General features: G+C 41.5%; 1 protein-coding gene across 2 annotated transcripts in view; it reads right to left on the bottom strand.

Moving 5' to 3' along the window:
• The window catches only part of PDSS2 (decaprenyl diphosphate synthase subunit 2), a 188354-nt gene that overhangs the window by 58673 nt on the left and 109474 nt on the right, over nt 1–20207 (bottom strand). The gene's annotated exons all lie outside the window — the stretch shown is intronic.

Below are 20207 nucleotides of genomic sequence, written 5' to 3' on the forward strand. Positions count from 1 at the left end.
TATCAGAGTGTAAGGAATGTTCAGGGGAAGCTGTTCACATATCCAAGTCAGCCCACAGAAAGGAGAAAATTACACTTTGTTTACTGGCTAAGGGTTGGCAATCTATGAACAGCAGTGGCACCTGCCTCTCTTTCAGAGGGTGCTTACCTGACCTTCTAGGTTGAAATATGAAATAAAAAGAAGAGGATAAAAGGATTTTTTTTTCTGAAGTGGTCATGTTTGGCAATTAATCTGATTTCAAGGAGACCAGACACCTGAGCCTATTCTAGAATCACTACACATGAAGCAGGCACAACTACTGAATGCAAGCAAGAGAGAAAGAAGAATACCATTCAAGTAGCAAAGCAGTAAACCACTTTGTTAATTTCACAGTTTGCAATTCATGAAATTGGTATATTTAGGCCCTAATCTTGCAATTTAGGAAGCACAATCACAACTTTACTTACTTAAGTAGTTTCACTGATGCCAGTGAAAACAACTCACATGAATAAAGTTATGTATGTATTCAAGTGTTTGCAGGATCAAGGCCTTAGATACCAAACATAAAATTAAACTGTAACCCTGCACAGAGCCCTATTAGGTTCTCCATACTTATTCCCAAGGAAAGGGGTTCAGCACCGCTTTATTCTGTAAATAAATTACCCCACCCACCCATACTGATCCATGTTTAGGTTAGATTTCTGCTGCAGCATAACAGCAGGAGAGACAGTAGAGTGACGGGGGGAGGTGAACTGAGGCTTCCATTATATTTATTACCATAGAACAAAAATTATTCAGTTAAACGGTTTTAAAAGATGACATTATTTATTATTCACTATTTTGCTTCATGCAGGGAAGTGTTACTTTTGAGAGACACAGCAGGGGGCAAAGCATTCACCATTTAGGCAACAAACTTCAAGCCTGACATTGTTTCTCAAAGAGGCAGGGGAGAAAATCTTTCTGTATACATAGCCACACGAATGACAACGTACTGTACATATTCTAGCCTTGGGTATACCAAAGGGTTAACAATATTTCAAGCACTGATAAAAAAAAAGACTAATAAGACATCCCGATGTTCCTGCTGTCATTGTCAGGGCAGCCCTTGGAGGAAATGTCCATATCAATTCAATTTATCAGATGGACAGCTGATCAACATTAAACAGACTTGCTCTGGGCAGATTGAGCTGAGCTACCTGTTATGAATACTAATGAGAGCCCTCTGCTCTCTACAAGAGAGTTCTGCCATTTCCAACTGCTGAAGATCCCAGGACATATGGGGATCCCTAGTGACGAGCACATAAAGCTGCAGCTAACTCAAGTGACGGCTCATTTCCCGCAGCTGAAGGCAGACATTAATATTCTGAGGAGATCAGACCCACCTCTCTGACCCCCAACTATTGAAGCAAAACGACGACTGTCCTATTTCTTCATTTAATAAGCTTTTAATGAAGGAAACCAAAGTCCCCTCTTTGACTTCAGCACTGCTCTCCATGAAAAGGTTGCATAAATACATCAGTGTCATACTTTTCAAATGCTCAGTATTTGGATTTTTTTTTTCATTTTATTTTCTGTATTCAGTTTGCTCTCCAAACAGTATTCATGCTCTCATGAGTACCATGTTATACACATAATTTGGGGAAATTATCAGAGGTCCTCTTGTACAGAAAGTCTATTACTTATCTTCTAACCAATGTACTATTTTCCACCAATTTATCTTTCTCTTTGGGGAGTTACAACTTGGCTCTAAAATTTCTCTGCTGTCAAACTTGTTGCAGAAGCCATCAACCTAGGAGATTTTTTAAAATAAAGTAAATTTCATTTATTTTATTAATTTTTATTGTGGTAGTACCCAGAAGCCCATTGTGCTAGGCACTGTACAAACACATCAAAAAGATGGTCCCTGCCCCCCAAAGAGCTTATTTATTTATATATTTAGATTTATCCTTTTCGAAAGAGCCCTTAACAAAATGCAGAGAGCCCCGACAATAACATTTACAACAATACCCATCCTACAGCATTACTTAGTGAAGAACTATCATTTAAGTCTCATCCATAACAATACATATTAAGGCAGTACCAAATATATATAAACTGTATAATATTCCATCTTGATCAATGAACTGAACTAAGTTTAGATTTCTGATTCGTTCTCCCGTGAATCCAAATAAAAATAAAGGTTTCAGAGTAACAGCCGTGTTAGTCTGTATTCGCAAAAAGAAAAGGAGGACTTGTGGCACCTTAGAGACTAACCAATTTATTAGAGCATAAGCTTTCGTGAGCTACAGCTCACTTCCTCAGATGCATCTGAGGAAGTGAGCTGTAGCTCACGAAAGCTTATGCTCTAATAAATTGGTTAGTCTCTAAGGTGCCACAAGTCCTCCTTTTCTTTTTAATAAAAATAAAGATACTTATGTGTGATCTTATGGAAACTTGGGTTTATGACAGAGATTCTCATATTTGCACTATTACGTGGACCACATCTTAATAAAATGATTGCTCAGGAATCACTGCTACTCCCATTCATGATTACACTGACCACTTTCCCCTCCTATTTATGAATGTGCAGTCCACCTCCCACTCAAGCTCATAGGACATAGCGAGGACAGCTACGACGACTGCTTATGGAGAAAGGTAATAATATGACAGTATTTTAGTGGCCAAAATTCTCAAAACAGATTACTTAAAGTTTGGTTCCTAAGTAAAGGTCAAGTAATCATCAGAGATGCCGAGCACTGGTGACTTCCATTGACTTTCCAATGTATTTTTAGCAGTCTGTAATGAAAAGTAGCCATTGGAAACAAGAAGAACCAGTACCACGTGTCTAGCCATCTCTGTGCAAACTTAACAGTTACAGTGACCAGATGAGAGGAAGGATGCTCCAGTGGTTTCTAGTCTGTGTTCAATTCCCTGCTGCACCACAGCCTTCCTGTATGCCCATGGGCAAGTCACATAATCTCTCTGTCCCTCAGTTCCCCATTTGTAAAATGGGGATAAAAGCACCTCCTTTTCTCACAGGGGTGTTGTGAGGATAAATACATTAAAGGTTGTGAGGGGTTCAGATACTACAATAATGGGGGCCATGTGGGTGGGTGGGCAGATGCAATTGCAAAGTAAAACACCAGGACACCCATTTTGGGGCTAGTTATGGTTGGAGTCAGGTAAGCATGTGTGGGAGTGTTCTGGCAGCTGTGGGAATGGGCTGGGCAACATATTATGTGTGTCACTTCCCTTTTCAGAGTCTCTTCTTATCATTCCTTCTGCGCTCTTTCAGTCTACTTCCCCTTTCCTCTGCCTTCTTCGGCTCTCAACCTGCTTGACCCCCTATACTACCAGCTACATTCATTCTTTCAGTCCTTTGTTTCCCCTCTTCCTTGAGCCCCACATGCTCCACCATTTTTGTCCTCCTATACCCTGCCACAATCTGATGCTCACCTGGTTTGTGGCAACGCAGATGGGAAGCAGCATGACTATCCACTCAGGCTGATTCAGCAACTACTGCACCCTTTTTTTTTTTTTCTAAATCAATCACTTTAAAAAGAAATCCGATTTTTAAAATTTAAATCAGATTTTTATTTAAATTGATACAATTAAAAAAAACATTTAAAATTAAATTTGAAACTGACTACTTATGTTAAGGCCTACATTTATTATATTTAGATCATTTGTATTAAATGCAAAAAAAAAATAATGATTAAGCAGTATATATTTGCTGCCAAATTTTAAAGAAATTGAAACCATTGAACTGGTGGAAGTCACTGGCTAAGCACTGTAAACAGAGCTTGTTGAAGTACTAAACCTGTTTTCAACAGCAGTAGCCTCTTCTGCAGGGGCACAGATATTTTCTTCATTTCAGCTCATTCAACTAATTCAGTTCAATGACTAGTTCATTCAAACGTTAAGCACCCATGTATTGTTATGGATGGGAATTGAAAAAGCAGGAAAGCTTGTTTTCCTCTCCCAAGCTATGAATAAAAACTAGATATATGAGGATGAGAGCTACGGGCAATTCTAAAATCTTGAAGGACATGGTGACCAGAAGTACACGTAATACTTCTTTTGTTTAATAACTCAGGTAATTTTAAATGCAAAACATCTTTTGATGAACTTTTTGATAAATTCTTATGTATTTAAAACTTTTAAGGTAGTTGTATTTAATAAAAATATAAAATGCTCTTTTTTGTGCATTTGTAATTGAATATGAAGATCCATCTAATAGCACTTGACACAAATTACAAGTAAAAAATTAATCATCTAGTAAATAAGAAATGCATCATTCATCATTTTCTAACATAATAGAAGTGGAAAAATTAAGAATACAAATAAATGTAAATTAAGCTACGTAATTGCTTAAATAAAATGTGTATAGTTAGAGTGCATCCTCCTGGTTAGCAAAAAGTAGCACCAAATTTAACCTAAAGGATACAGTTAGTTGTAAATCAACATATTTTAATTGTTACTAATGAGAATCAATCTATCTTTCTTTTGGCAAATAACTACAAGAAAAAACGCAAATTATAATTTAAATCTATGATTTAAATCAAGGTTTCTGACTTGCTGATTTAAATAATGATTAAAATGGGTGATTTAAAATTGCTTTGATTTTAATGCATCTACTCTGCCGCTAGCTTTCCATGTACAGAACTGTGTGGTATCAGAAGGTATTTCTAACTTTATGCGGACTCCATTTGCGGGGAGAGATCTGGTACAATAATTTGGGCATGGGTTGGAAGACCTCACTAGGAGGAATTGGTAAGAGACAGGGGTGGTCAAATGTGATATATATTTGCTCAGTGAGTCTGCAGTCAATTACATGGGGTTAGCTAAACCAAAACTTTACTATTTTGAACAGATCCATGTTTAATTTTTGTTTTCTTCTTTCTAAATAAAGTGACAGGGACCCCAGGACAGGCCACAAAAACAGGAACATTGCTGTTTTTCCCCTGCCAAAGGGCACAGATCACCATACTAAGCATATTTCAATATATTTTTCCCTGCTCTCTCCCCACTACTTAAAAAAATATATTAAAAAGTGCTCCTGCTTAATGCAAACCAAATAGCCATCAAAACGTAAACTGACTAAGCTTTGAATCATCCCACTGAAGCAAATAGAGTAGGGGATTCCCTATCCTTGCTGCTGCTATTGTTGGAATGTGCGGTCAACTGATATTCTTCTCTTCCAACTAAAAAGAACAGGAGTACTTGTGGCACCTTAGAGACTAAAAAATGTATTTGTTATATGCATCCGATGAAGTGGGCTGTAGCCCACGAAAGCTTGTGCTCTAATAAATTTGTTAGTCTCTGAGGCCTGGTCTACACTACGAGTTTATGTCGAATTTAGCAGCGTTAAATCGAATTAACCCTGCACCGGTCCGCACAACAAAGCCATTTTTGTTGACATAAAGGGCTCTTAAAATCGATTTCTGTACTCCTCCCTGAGGAGGGGATTAGTGCTGAAATCGACATCGCCGTTTTGAATTATGGTTAGTGTGGACACAATTCAACGGTATTGGCCTCCAGGAACTATCCCACAGTGCACAATTGTGACTGCTCTTGAGCACTCTGAACTCCGATGCACTGGCCAGGTGTACAGGAAAAGCCCCGGGAACTTTTGAATCTCATTTCCTGTTTGGCCAGGTGCGCTCATCAGCACAGGTAACCATGAAGTCCCAGTAGCGAAAAAGAGCTCCAGCATGGACCAAACGGGAGGTACTGGATCTGATCGTTGTATGGGGAGACGAATCCGTGCTATCAGAACTACGTTCCAAAAGATGAAATGCCAAAACATTTAAAAAAATCTCCAAGGCCATGATGGACAGAGGCTACAGCAGGGACGCAACACAGTGCTGCGTGAAACTTAAGGAGCTCAGACAAGCATACCAGAAAACCAAAGAATCAAATGGATGCTCCGGAACAGAGCCCCAGACATGCCGCTTCTACGCTGAGCTGCATGCAATTCTAGGTGGGGCTGCCACCAGTACCCCACCCGTGTTTGTGGACTCCGATGATGGAGTACTCTCCACCATGCCCAAGGATTTTGCAGACGGGGAAGATGAGGAGGAGGACGACGAGCTTGAGGAGAACACACAGCACACGGTTCTCCCCGACAGCCAGGATCTTTTTATCACCCTGACTGAAATACCCTCCCAACCCAACCAAGCCGGAGAAGGGACCTCATGTTTTAAAAGCAAGCGTTTAATGATTAATTTGCCCTGAGGACTTGGGATGCATTCGTAGCCAGTACAGCTACTGGAAAAGTCTGTTAATGTGTCTGGGGATGGAGCAGAAATCCTCTAGGGACATCTCCAAGAAGGTCTCCTGAAGGTACTCTAAAAGCCTTTGCAGAAGGCTTCTGGGGACAGAAGCCTTATTCGGTCCTCCATGGTAGGACACTTTACCACACCATGCTAGTAGCAAGTAATCTGATATCACTGCATGACAAAGCCTGGCAGCGTATAGTCCTGGTGTTTGCTGGCATTCAAGCAACATCCGTTCTTTATCTCTGTGTTATCCTCAGGAGAGTGATATCATTCATGGTTACCTGGTTGAAATACGAGAATTTAATTAAGAGGACATTCAGAGGTGGCCGTTCCTAGTGGGCTGTTTGCCTGTGGCTGAAAAGAAATCCTCCCCACAGTTAGCCAAGCAGTTAGCCAAGCTGAGCTGTTCGCGTTTGGCTAGCAGTGATCTTCCCTGATACCAGCCACATGGTGGGGGGGAGTGGTAAAGTGATCATCCCAGAGAATTGGATGGGGTGGGGGGGGGTTAGTTTGGTTTCTGCTGCTGTACTTTAACACGAAAACTGAAGCACTAAATGGCCAACTCAACGGGCTTTGCTTGGCATTGGGAAAGGAGAGCGCTACTGTTATGAAAGTTGCAGAAGCCGAAAGACTCTGGCTTACCATGGCCACCTGCAAGCTGAATTCTGTTGCCCGGCACTGCGTGTGTGATCTCTAACACCAAAGCAGCAGGCACTCAATATAAGATGCAAAATGCGACCTTGTACCGAAGTCACACGTGCTATGTAATGTGAATAGTGTTGTTCACCATGAACGAGTATAGCCATTGTTCTGTAAAATGTATCTTTAATACTTCACTCCCTTTTGTCCCTCCTGCAGCTGCAAATACTTCAAGCCTCCCTCCTCCGTCCCAAAGGCTATCTCAGATAAGGCAGCGAAAAAAACGCACATGTGATGAAATGCTGTCTGAGCTCATGCAGTTGTCCAGCACTGACAGAGCTCAGCAGAATGTGTGGAGGGACACAGTAGCACAGTACAGGAAAGCGGCCAATGAATGTGAGGACAGGAGGGACGATCGAGATGAGAGGTGATTGCAGGAGGATCAGAGGAGGCAGGATGCAACGCTGGGGCTACTGCGGGATCAAACAGACATGCTCCGATATCTGGTGGAGGTTCAGGAACAGCAGCAGGATCACAGACTGCCACTGCAGCCCCTGTTTAACTGCCCTCCCTCCTCCCCAAGTTCCATAGCCTCCTCACCCACACGCTCAAGAACGCGGGGCAGGGAGGCTCCAGGCACCCAACCACTCCACCCCAGTGGACAGCCCAAACAACAGAAGGCTGTCATTCAGTAAGTTTTGAAGTGGCCTTTTCCTTCCCTCCTACCCTCCTCCCACCCCACCCAGGCTACCTTGTGAGTTATCTCCCTATTTTATAATCAATTAATAAAGAATATATGGTTTTTAAACGATAGTGACTTTATTTCCTTTGCAAGCAAGCTGTGATCAAAGTGGGGAGAGAGGGTGGCTTACAGGGAATTAGAGTCAACCAAGAGGGCGGGTTTTCATCAAGGAGAAACAAACAGAAGTGTCACACGGTATCCTGGCCAGTCATGAAACTGGTTTTCAAAGCTTCTCTGATGCGCAGCGCTTCCTGCGGTGCTCTTCTAATCACCTGGTGTCTGGCTGCATGTATTCAGCGGCCAGGCGATTTGCCTCAACCTCTGACCCCCGCCATAAATGTCTCCCCCTTACTCTCACAGAGATTGTGGAGCGCACAGCAAGCAGTAATAACAATGGGAATATTGGTTTCGCTGATGTGGAAGTATAACATTGTATAAGTATAGCGTTGTACAAGGGGACATGCTGGATACATAGTATATGAGAGGGCATGCCAAAACATGTTACAAAGTATCTGAGCACATGTAGGGACAGTTAGCTTTTGAATGGAGAAGCAATTAAGATAGAGCCAGCATGTCTAAGAAGCAGGCATCAGAATGGAAGGTGTGAAGGGCAATTAGTTAAGTTAACTGGAAGCTGTTAAAGGAGATTGTTAAGGGTGGCAGGTAATTGAAGATACGTGACTGGTCTCAGGGATCTCGAAGGGTGGTGACTAAAGTCTTTTTTCTTCTTTTGTCTGTAACTTCTCTAACTTGTTCTCCAAAAACTGTATAAATTAAGAGACACAAGCCCCACTCAGGGGGCTCACTTCTAAATGTATTAGCAGAGCAGCTTTGCTAATAAAACAGAGTGGTCTGATAAATTGTGAGTCTGAGTCAAACTTTGACACTGAGGTCTGAGCGAGTCAGTAAACTGCGCCAGCTACCCTTTAAAAGTCTAAATGTACACACTACCACCATTCTGCACTGGCTCAACCTATAGTTGAACAGCTCCTGACTACCGTCCAGGGTGCCTGTGTACAGCTTCATGAGCCAAGGCATTAAGGGGTAGGCTGGGTCCCCAAGGATAAATCCTCAAGGCATTTCAACATCCCCAACAGTTATTTTCTGGTCTGGGAAGTAAATCCTTTCCTGCAGCCATTTAAACAGACCAGAGTTCCTGAACCTTTCCTGGCCATCCCATGCCGATGTTGGTGAAAAGTCCCTCGTGATCCACCAGTGCTTGCAGCACCATCGAAAAGTACCCCTTGTGGTTTATATACTGGCTGCCAAGGTGGTCCAGTCCCAAGATAGGGATATGTGTTCCGTCTATCACCCCACCACAGTTAGGGAATCCCATTGCAGCAAAGCCATCCACTATGACCTACATGTTTCCCAGAGTCACTACCCTTGATATCAGCAGATCTTTGATTGCGTTGGCTACTTGGATCACAGCAGCCCCCACAGTAGATCTGCCCACTCCAAATTGATTTCCGACTGACCAGTAGCTGTCTGGTATTGCAAGCTTCTACAGAGCTATTGCCACTTGCTTCTCAACTGTGAGGGCTGCTCTCAATACAAGCGTATTCTTGCGCTTCAGGGTAGGGGAAAGCAAGTCACAAAGTTCTATGGAAGTGCCCTTATGCCGAGAAAGTTTCGGAGCCACTGGGAATCATCCCAAACCTGCAACACTATGTGGTCCCACCAGTCTGTGCTGGTTTCCCGGGCCCAGAATCAGCGTTCCACGGCATGAGCCTGCCCCATTAACACCATGATCTCCAAATTGCCGGGGACCGCAGTTTTAGAGAAATCTGTGTCCCTGTCCTCATCACTCTCGTCATCGCACTGCCGTCATCTCCTCGCCTGGTTTTTCAGGTTCTGCATAAACTGCACTGCATGTGGTGTTTACAATGGTCATAACTGCTGTAGAGAGCTGAACGGGCTCCATGCTTGCCATGCTATGGCTTCTGCTCAGACAATCCAGGGAAAAGGGCGTGAAATGATTGTCTGCCGTTGCTTTCACAGAAGGAGGGTTGACTGACTACATTTACCCATAACCACACGCGACAAATTTTTAGCCCCATCAGGCATTGGGAACTCAGCCCACAATTCCAATGGGCAGCGGGGACTGCGGGGACTGCGGGAACTGTGGGACAGCTACCCACAGTGCACCGCTCGCAATGTTGACGCTTGCCACGGTGCTGTGGACGCACACCGCCAAATTAATGTGCTTAGTGTGGACGCATGCACTCGACTTTATACAATCTGTTCCCAAAAATCAACTTCTGTAAAATTGGAGTAATTTCATAGTGTAGACAAGGCCTAAGGTGCCACAAGTACTCCTGTTCCTTTTGCAGATTCAGACTAACACGGCTGCTACTCAAACTTCTCTTCCAACTCTGTCTTGTAGTCCTTCCACTATGGCTTCTGACATTTCCGTTCTAATGAAAATACTCTCACCAGAGTCTATAATGACCTCTTTCTGACCAAATCTCAGGGTCTTGTCTCTATCCTCATCCTCCCCAACTTCTCTGCTGCTTTAGATACTATTAACCTTTCCCTTCTTTTTTACATCCTCTTCTCTCCCTATCCTCACTGGGCTTTGAAAATATCATCCTCTCCTGGTTTTCCTCTCCAACTGCACTTTCAGCATCTCTTTCAGTGGGCCCTCCTCCTTCCCCACTCTCTGTTGAGGTTCTCCAAGGCTCTGTCCTTGACACTCTGGTAATCAATCTTTACACCAGGTGCTTAGATGATCTCTTCAGCTCACACAGCTTCAGCGATTATCTGCATGCTGATGATTTACAAATCTCTCTCTCCACCACTAAACTGTCTCCTTCCACCCAATCCCTCATCTCAGTTCGTCTCTCTGATATTTCTTGGATGTCTTGTCACTTTACACTGAATGTGATCAAAACCACTGTCCTACTTTATCACTTTTGAAACCACCACCCTCTACGATATTCAGGCCTGCAACCTGAGTGACATTTTTGATTCCTCCCTCTCCTTTGCCCCACATATCTAGGCCACTTTCAGATCCTGCTTCCTCCTCAGTATCTCTAAGATCAGCCCTTTCTTTTCATCCCCACAGACAATGGTTCAGGCCCTCATTATATCGCAACCTCCTCTATGGCCTCCCAAATACACACTGTGCCCCTTCAGTCCATATAAAATGCTGCTGTCAATTTCCTGCCCTGTCAGCCTGATCAAATATGTCTCCTCTATGAATGCCTCCTTTGGCTTCCCATGAGATATAACAAATGTAAACTTTATCACCACCTTCAAAGCTGTACATAAATATGCCCCCTGTATACTTATCCTTCCTTTGTCAAGCTTTGCATTGCCTCCCATTCCCTCTGCTCAGCTAACATCCCCAACATCACCTGCCGGTTTATCACATTCTCACACAATAACCCCTACGCCTTCTTCCATGAGTACCATAAACAGGGAACAGAACTCCCTAAATTCACTTACAACACCCCTACCCTGTCCACATTGAAATCCTTTTGCAAAATCCACCACTCACTTCTTCGGTGTTGCTTATCGTAAATCTAGTTGTTTGTCCTTAGGCCTGTCTGCACACAGCTTTTGCACCGATTTAACTAAATCAATGAAAAAGCTGTGAGTAGACCAGCTCTTAGCTTGTGAGCTCCTCAGAGCAGGGATCCTTCTTTAATAACAATAGCAATCATAAGAGTTTTCTGCAAGGCCAGGTTAACAGGGGCCACAGAAGACTTGTTTGCAATAGGAAGCTAGGAATGTTTTAAGTGAATACAAACTTCAGTTTTGTGGACTATGGAAGATTGCAGCAAAACTGCTGAACTTCAGCCTCTAAAAATCACAGGTCTGAATCTGTGCTTTTTGGAGGACTCTTGCCATGTGTATTTCATGCATGGAATCAGTTGCAAATGTCCTCAGATAAAGTGCCCTAATAGCACCCTGAGAGCAGCAGGCTGTGTCCGTCAAGCCAAGCAGGGAAAATGTACAGTTCTCACAGAAAAGCCAACACACATGTAGAGGCATCAGTCCTATTCCTATATATACAAATAGATAAACAGCAGAAATAGAGAACTTTGAACATTTGCTGAACAATTGCCAACTTATATTTCAGACTTTTTTTATGTTAATTCTTCCCATCATCTGAATGAGACTGACTCTCAGTATCATATTACTCTGAAATCAATGTACATCTATTACAAAGATGATCATGTCATGCAGATATGAATGCAAGTTTTGAACCCCACATTACAATTTATGACAAATGGCAAAAGGATTGACAGACTGATGCAAAATAAATAAATATCTGTAAAGACGGAACAGTTTGAATCGTGAATCCATGATGTGAATTTTTTAATTATATATTTAACAATGTGCTTTCATGTCATCCTGATTGTCCTTTTTGCTTATTTTAATCAGGCACATTTTTTCATACTGAATTCTAACCATTCATCTTGAATACAAACAGTTAAAATGGTCTTGTACAACAATTTACTGTTATGATACATAAGTAAACATGATATTAAGAGTCATTATCAGGGAGTTTAGGCTCAAAATTCAGGTTCTGTTATAAAATGTTTTTCCAAAACCTAATATAGCTAGAAATGTAAAAGTGTTTTCATGACTTTAAAACAAAGACAATGAAAACAGCTTTGTTCAGTTTAAACATTTCACTTGCAATGGCTGCAACTCAAACTCTGCAACCTTATGTTATCAGAAAAAGTGAACTCGACTAGTTCATTTTCACTGTCAAAACTAAATAAAGTGTAAAAGTAAACAGATCAATATAAATGGTGATAAGTACATATTTTAAAAATTTCAATAATCTGAAACACTATTAATAGCAGGAACATGGAGCAACATTTTTAAATGAGGGCCTTAAACTAGTCACCAAAATGTATATTTAGACACCTAATTAAATAGTCTGATTTTCAGCAGTGAGCACCCACAGCTCCTAGTGAAGTCAATAGGAGCCATAGGTGCTCAGCTTCTCTGACAATCAGCCCCTCTTAATAGATGTAACTAACACTAGACACCCAAACTTGAAAATTTTATCCATGATTTTTTAACCTGATAGTATTACTTTAAAATGCAAGGGATAATGTTCAATCTCTCTCTTTTTCAAAAATGTCCAATACATTTCTTCAACTTAGAATACACCGTAAGTGCCACTATCTGTAAATTCAAAATAACCAATAATTCTTTGCTTGAAAAGCAGGTACAAGGAAGAAAATATTATTGCAGTTACTAATGTGACTTGAGGTAAGGTTATTTCTTCTAATTTATTATTATTTATTATTATTATTTCTTAAGTGCTGGTAGTATATTGGAGCTAACCTGGTACCCAGTTTTAATATCTTTTTGTGACATATCAACAAGATGTATAGAAAAGCTTCTGTAAATATAAGTGCAAATAATAAATTCAAATTGATCCTGTATACTGAAGCTATAATGTGCCAAACTGAGATAACACATTTATTTACATACCTGAAAAGGTGAGATTTTTACAATTTCTTTGCCACTCGTCCATCAAAGTCAATTTCATAGTTAATGGAAATGTGACCCAAGGGTCAGTATATAACAAGCAGTAAACAGAACCATAGAGGTAGAAAATTTGGCTCTCCACTTAAGTACAGCCCTTTAGCAAGAGGAGAACGGGAAGTGAAAGTTGTGTGTTTACTCTACAACAACACCACCACCACCACAAATGTTTTGTTAGAGGTTGCAGTTTACACTGCTGACAGGGAAAACCTGAAGAAAAAACAGTAGTCCTGAGACACACCACTCTAACTTTCTATCATATGATCATGGCTTTAGTATCTATTATGCACGACAATGTCTATAACTGGTACCCTTGTAAAGTCACAACACGTAAAGGTTACCTGATACCTACTACACTGAGGACTAAGCTGCTCAGCTAGGGTGAAAAATACCTGTGACTGTCATCCTCCACCTCAAAATGCATGAAGTTTAAAGGAATAAATCAGCTCATTATAGTTTATTGTGTACTCTAATTGCAACTTTGCCAACTGATTTTTTATTTCACACAATTAAAAAATATACTATGTATCTTGCTTTTCTAATATCTTTCCCTTCCTACCTTCTCTCCACTATTCCCCCCCCCCCCAGAAGTTATCATAGCATCTTCTGCATAACCTTCAGGGTGTTTTCTCTTTATTCTCTCCCTCCTCCTATATTTCTTACTTTCTCTCTACTTACATTTTATTGTCTCCTTTTTCCTTTCTGTGACATGCACAGGGTGCAATCCAAACTAACAAGCAGCTGTGTCACCTCTGCCCTCTAACTTGGGGTGCCCTTCACAATGCTTTGCTGCTGTAGCCTTCAGTCTGGACAGTTCACAAATAACCTCCAGCATGCAAGTCACTTTCAGCTATGGATGTGTGTGCACTGCAGCCTTCCAGCCACACCACAGCTCTTACCAGTTTTGGTTATACTGTAGGGTGACCCCAACTCAATCCCAGTCTTAAACTGCTCACAGAAATGTATGAACTGTACTGCCCAGCCATCTCCTGGATGATGCAAATGTATATAAAGTCCATCATTTCATCAACAGAAATAATATACATCTTTCAGAGTGGTAGCCATGTCAGTCTGTATCAGCAAAAACGAGGAGTCCTTGTGGCACCTTAGAGACTAATAAATTTATTTGGGCATAAGCTTTCGTGGGCTAGAACCCATTTCATCAGATGCATGGAGTGGAAAATACAGGAGCAGGTGTAAATTCATAAAAAGGTGTGAATTGCCTTACCAAGTGTGAGGTTAGTCTAACGAAACAATTCAATTGACAGCAGGATACCAAGGAAGGAAAAATAACTTTTGAAGTCGTAATGAGAGTGGCCCATTTCAGACAGTTAACAAGAAGGTATGAGTAACAGTAGGGGGAAATTAGTATTGGGGAAATTAGGGTTAGGTTTTATAATGACCCAACCACTCCTAGTCTTTATTCAGGCCTAATCTGATGGTGTCCAGTTTCCAAATTAATTCCAGTTCTGCAGTTTCACGGAGTCTGTTTTTGAAGATTTTTTGTTGAAGAATTGCCACTTTTAGGTCTGTTATTGAGTGACCAGGGAGACTGAAGTGTTCTCCTACTGGTTTTTGAATGTTAGGATTCCTGATGTTAGATTTATGTCCATTTATTCTTTTGCGTAGAGATGTCCGGTTTGGCCAATGTACATGGCAGAGGGACATTGCTGGACACAGACTCATAGATATTAAAGGTCAGAAGGGACCATTATGATCATCTAGTCTGACCTCCTGCACAATGCAGGCCACAGAATCTCACCGACTCACTACTGCAATAAACTTCTCACCTATGTCTGAGCTATTGAAGTTCTCAAATCATGGTTTAAAGACTTCAAGGTGCAGAGAATCCTCCAGCAAGTGACCCCGTGCCCCATGCTACAGAGGAAGGCGAAAAATCCCCAGGGCCTCTTCCAATCTGCCCTGGAGGAAAATTCCTTCCCGACCCCAAATATGGTGATCAGCTGAACCTTGAGCATGTGGGCAAGATTCACCAGCCAGATACCCAGGAAAGAATTCTCTGTAGTAACTCAGATCCCACCCAATCTGACATCCCATCACAGGCCATTGGGCCTATTTACCATGAATAGTTAAAGATCAATTAATTGCCAAAATCATGTTATCCCATCATACCCACATGGCCCCACAGCATGCCAACGTTTTTATGGCTGACTTAGAACAACACTCCCTCAGCTCTCATCCCCTTACGCCCCTACTCTACTTGTGCTACATTGATGACATCTTCATCATCTGGATCCATGGGAAGGAGGCCCTTGAGGAATGCCAGCAAGATTTCGACAATTTCCACCCCACTATTAACCTCAGCTTGGACCAGTCCACACAAGAGGTCCACTTCCTAGACACTACAGTGTTAATAAGCAATGGTCACAAACACCACCCTATACCAGAAACCTACTGACCGCTATACTTACCTACATACCTCCAGCTTTCATCCAGACCACATTACATGATCCATTGTCTATAGCCAAGCTCTAAGATACAACCACATTTGCTCCAATCCCTCAGACAGAGACAAACACCTACAAGATCTCTATCAAGTATTCTTAAAACTACAGTACCCACCTGGTGAAGTGAAGAAACAGACTGACAGAGCCAGAAGGGTACCCAGAAGTCACCTATTCCAAGACAGGCCCAACAAAGAAAGTAACAGAACGCCACTAGCCGTCACCTACAGCCCCCAACTAAAACCTCTCCAGCGCATCATCAAGGATCTACAACCTATCCTGAAGGATGACCTCTCACTCTCACAGACCTTGGGGGATAGGCCAGTCCCCACTTACAGACAGTCCCCCAACCTGAAGCAAATACTCACCAGCAACTACACACCACACAACAAAAATACCAACCCAAGAACCAAACCCTGCAACAAACCCCGGTGCCAACTCTGTCCACATGTCTATGCAAGGGACACCATCATAATACCTAACCACATCAGCCACACCATCAGGGGCTCATTCACCTACACATATACCAATGTGACATACGCCATCATGAAATTTCCACATGAAACTGAGAAGACAAAGGCTTTGTCAACACTGGACTTTCATTTGCAAAAGTTTTGTCATTCAGGAGTGTGAAAAAAACACCCCCCCAAACAACAAACGTTTTGCCAATGAAAAGCACCAGTGTGAACAGCTCTTTGTCGGCAGGAGAGCTCTGCTGCTGACAAGGCTACTGCCACTTGTTGGGGGTGGAAGTTTTTTGTCGGAGGGAGAGCGCTCTCCTGCGAACAAACAGCAGCTACACTGCGTGCCTTTTAGCAGCACGGCTGTAGCAGCACAAATGTGTCGCTAAAAGGTGCGTAGCGTAGACATAGCCAAAGGGTCTACAGGAAAGGATGTTCCCTGCTGCTTTCCCTCACCTGTTTGAGGTTTCTTTGTCTACGCTTTCTGCTTGATGACTCTGTTTACTGCTTAAATGCAAATTAGGCAGAGAACACATTCCTTCGTTTGAGGCAGTCCTGTTTGCCAACCTCAGTTTGAAACATGTGTTAAGAACACCATACAGAAGAACCTTATAACTTCACATATAATGTTGCCACAGACATTTTATCAGGACAATAATGAGCAGCAAACTTTGAGTTTTCAAATTACACCTCACAAGGCATATTCTGTACAAAGATTATTACAGTTGTATGTAGGGTGTAGACACGAGATACATTCTTTTACGCTCTCCAACTGAAATTTCTACTCCTCCCCCCCCCCCCCCCCAGCATGCCACATCAGTTTCTTTCCCCTCAGCCATCTCTTTCTCACACAAAGGATTTGAAAAAATTTCCAGCGGCCTAACAGCTAGAGGATTAAGCCTACTAACCAAAGACTAATTTAAGTGACTGACACCTATTGACCAAGGACAATGCCCAAGTAATTCCTTCCAGGGTTCTGTGCCTGGGCTCCATTCTGTGGCTTTATCTTTTGTAGTCTCCAACAGGTCAAAATCTGATAAATTCCAGCGTTCCTCTACCACCCCTTGTTGACGGAAGGGAAAAGGTGCATTCTCTCTCTCTGCTTCCTCCACCTACTCTAAAACCTCTTGGTTGCTGTTGGGATGTGGGGTGAGGTGGGGAAGGGGTCTGCTACAGTATTATTCTCCGATCTCTGTATTTGGTTCTACCACGTGAACAGCTCTAGTGTCTGCCTCTGCAGTTCCTCACAGTTTTGACAAACAGGAGCATGAAACCGACCTGTCAGTTTCACTGCTGCCAATAGTGTTCTGAATAATACTGACCTGACTCTTGCTAATTTCCTTCTGCAACGTCTTGGGAAAACTGTGGGCAGCAACAGCAGCCTCCTGAAGTTGTTTGTTTATATCAATTTACAGTCTGTTCACATTTCAAGGTTATCATCAAAGCCATAAGGATAAGAAACTTTTTTTAAATGAAAACTTAGATGCTACAACCATTAATGTTGATGTCCATACTTGCAAGTATAAAGCTTCCTATTTGCCACAGACAAACTTCTTATTAGTGAATCCATTTCTTCCAGAGAATAATTTAATCCTAAATTAAGAATCATCAAAACCAGAACTGCACCTTTTCACATTACAATTATTATCTATCATTTACGTGATGGTAGCACCCAAAAGCCCCAATCATGATTGGTATCCCATTATCCGAGCACAAGTATATCAACTTTTATTCTACTTTGCTATACACAGAGAATCATCATCTCAGAATATTTCACTATAAGCAGGTTCTGCAAGAGGAAACAAACTGTTCAAGACTCATGCCTCTCTTTTGATCCTTAGGCCTCTGTTGGCAAAGCAACACACTTGGTGCTACACGATCATGCTGAAGTGGGAAATACACAAAGAAAGACTAGAAAATGGAGAAAGAGAGAGACCATCTACAAAAATATTGTGTGTGTGTGTGTGTGTGTTTTCTTTAATTACAGTTTACCATATAACCATTAGTGGGTTCCAGCCATGCAAGTCACATTTATTAAAGGCAGCATGTCAAATAGGAGTTGACAATTACAGGCTCTATCAATACACATTATGCCAGATGGTAATGAGCCATACACAAAGGGCCAGCCATCCAAAATAATCACACCATTTTCCACAGAAATGTTGAAGAGGTTATGGTTTATTACACAGTGCTCATTAGATATACAGTGGCAGCATTAGCAATTTTTCCTTCATTTGTGTCTCATTTAAGACTCTGTCCCCATAAGCACATTCAAATTAGTACACAAGGTTAAAACCATTATGGCCAGGGGAAAAAAATTAAGTTGCATTTTATTTTATAGTAATGGTGGATCAAAGGTCCCTGGAATCTATTATTTTGTCAACTATTATCTAACAGGGCACTAAAAAGAAAAAAGATATTTACTGCCAGTATAGCTTTGAGATGAACAAAGGTAGACCATTTTAAATGAGCAAACACTATATTATTTAATTAAAGAAAAACTACATGAAAAACAGTAAGGTTGTGACACAAAGTGATAAAAGTCACAAAATTAAAAGACGAAGATGAACGGTCAGACTTGGCTTTGAATTTCCTCATTTGTTCACAGTTTATTGCTTTAAACAGTGTTTAAAATTTTACAAAAGACAACCAAATATTTCATGTTTCAGAGTGGTAGCTGTGTGGTCTACTAAATAGTTAATTAGTAATTAGTAACTAATTAGTTGCTAAATATTTCATGGAAGGTTAAAAACGCATTTACTGAAAAGACTGGAATGGCATCTCTTAGTCACACCCATATTAAGGCATTTAAAACACTATTTACCCAGTTATATATGTGGGTGTCCAATTAGAAAACAATATTTGGGGACATTTGTTTTCTTGCTTTCACATTTGTTTAAAAGCTGTGTGGGTGTGAAGATAGTTATATATTTCTCAGTGGCAAACATCTCAATGTTGTGTCAAGACAAATGAGGATGCACTTCATACTGGTTAAAAACGTGAAGCCAAACCCCCAAATTCAGAGTGGCAGGCAGTGTTGACAAGTCATATTTTGAAGTCTTTTAATGAGTCTACAAAATACAAATTATACCACGAAGAAATTGTAGATTTTAAAACCCTTCAGGACAGGGACAGGGGTTTTGCCCATTGCTTGTGCCAGCATGACAACAAGAACAGTGTTTCCACTGCCTGGAAGTTGTAACTTGCTAATAAGGTTCAGTCTAATGCCTGTCAATTTATTTTTTGTCATTGGCACAACCGTGTCCTCTGCTCCTTCACCATCTGCCAAACTGACATTTGTGCAAACAGGTACATCCAGTATTAAACAAAACCAAGTCTCCTCTGTTATAACGTACACAGGGGATTGGACTAAGTTAAAGGTGAAGGCAGACAGCAAAAACCACAATATAGGGGATTGTGATAATTGTTTTGTATTAAAACAGCTTTCTAAACCATTCAGACAGTGAATGGAGTTTAATTCCTTATTGGTAATGGCAGGAGGCCAACAAGAAGAAATATTTGGCCTAGTGGCCACATACTTATGAAATCTTTAATTTCAAGCAAGATCCTTCCTAAGGACACATAAAACTTATATTATCCCTTTTACTGCTCCTAGGTCAGCACCTATGCCAAGCTGTTACCAATGTCAAGCATTTTCTCATTCCAATACCTAAAGCCATTCCAATCCCTAAACAAGGCTACTCCTCCATGCAGACAACTGCACAGAGCAACCACTGAGCCCTCCCAGGAGGGCTTGAGGTTCTCTGAAAATCCAGCCACTTTCTGCACTGAAACAGGGGAGGGGCCCGATGCCCAATTTATTATTTCAACTCCCAATCTCTGTGGAGTCAGGGGAGTTAACTAACCCCACCATTTATTATATCCCCGCTGTGGGAAATCTAATCCTTGCTCCCAAGACAAATCCCCTGAAGTTGTGATCCTGTGAAATGTGCAGTTTAAATGCACCATAAAAATCTTATTTGCTCATCATAGGAAACCTACTCAGTGTTCACTTACTCATAAGTCCAGATTTACTTATGCCATGCAGGCTGACATAATTACTTCAATATCCAGATACACCTGTGCCCTCCCACAGCTGCAACCCAAAAACTTCCTCAACTTGATAGCCATACCTCCCTATCTGAAT

This window comes from Lepidochelys olivacea (genome assembly GCF_965140295.1).
Source record: "Lepidochelys olivacea isolate rLepOli2 genome assembly, chromosome: 3".
Taxonomy (NCBI): Eukaryota; Metazoa; Chordata; order Testudines; family Cheloniidae; genus Lepidochelys; species Lepidochelys olivacea.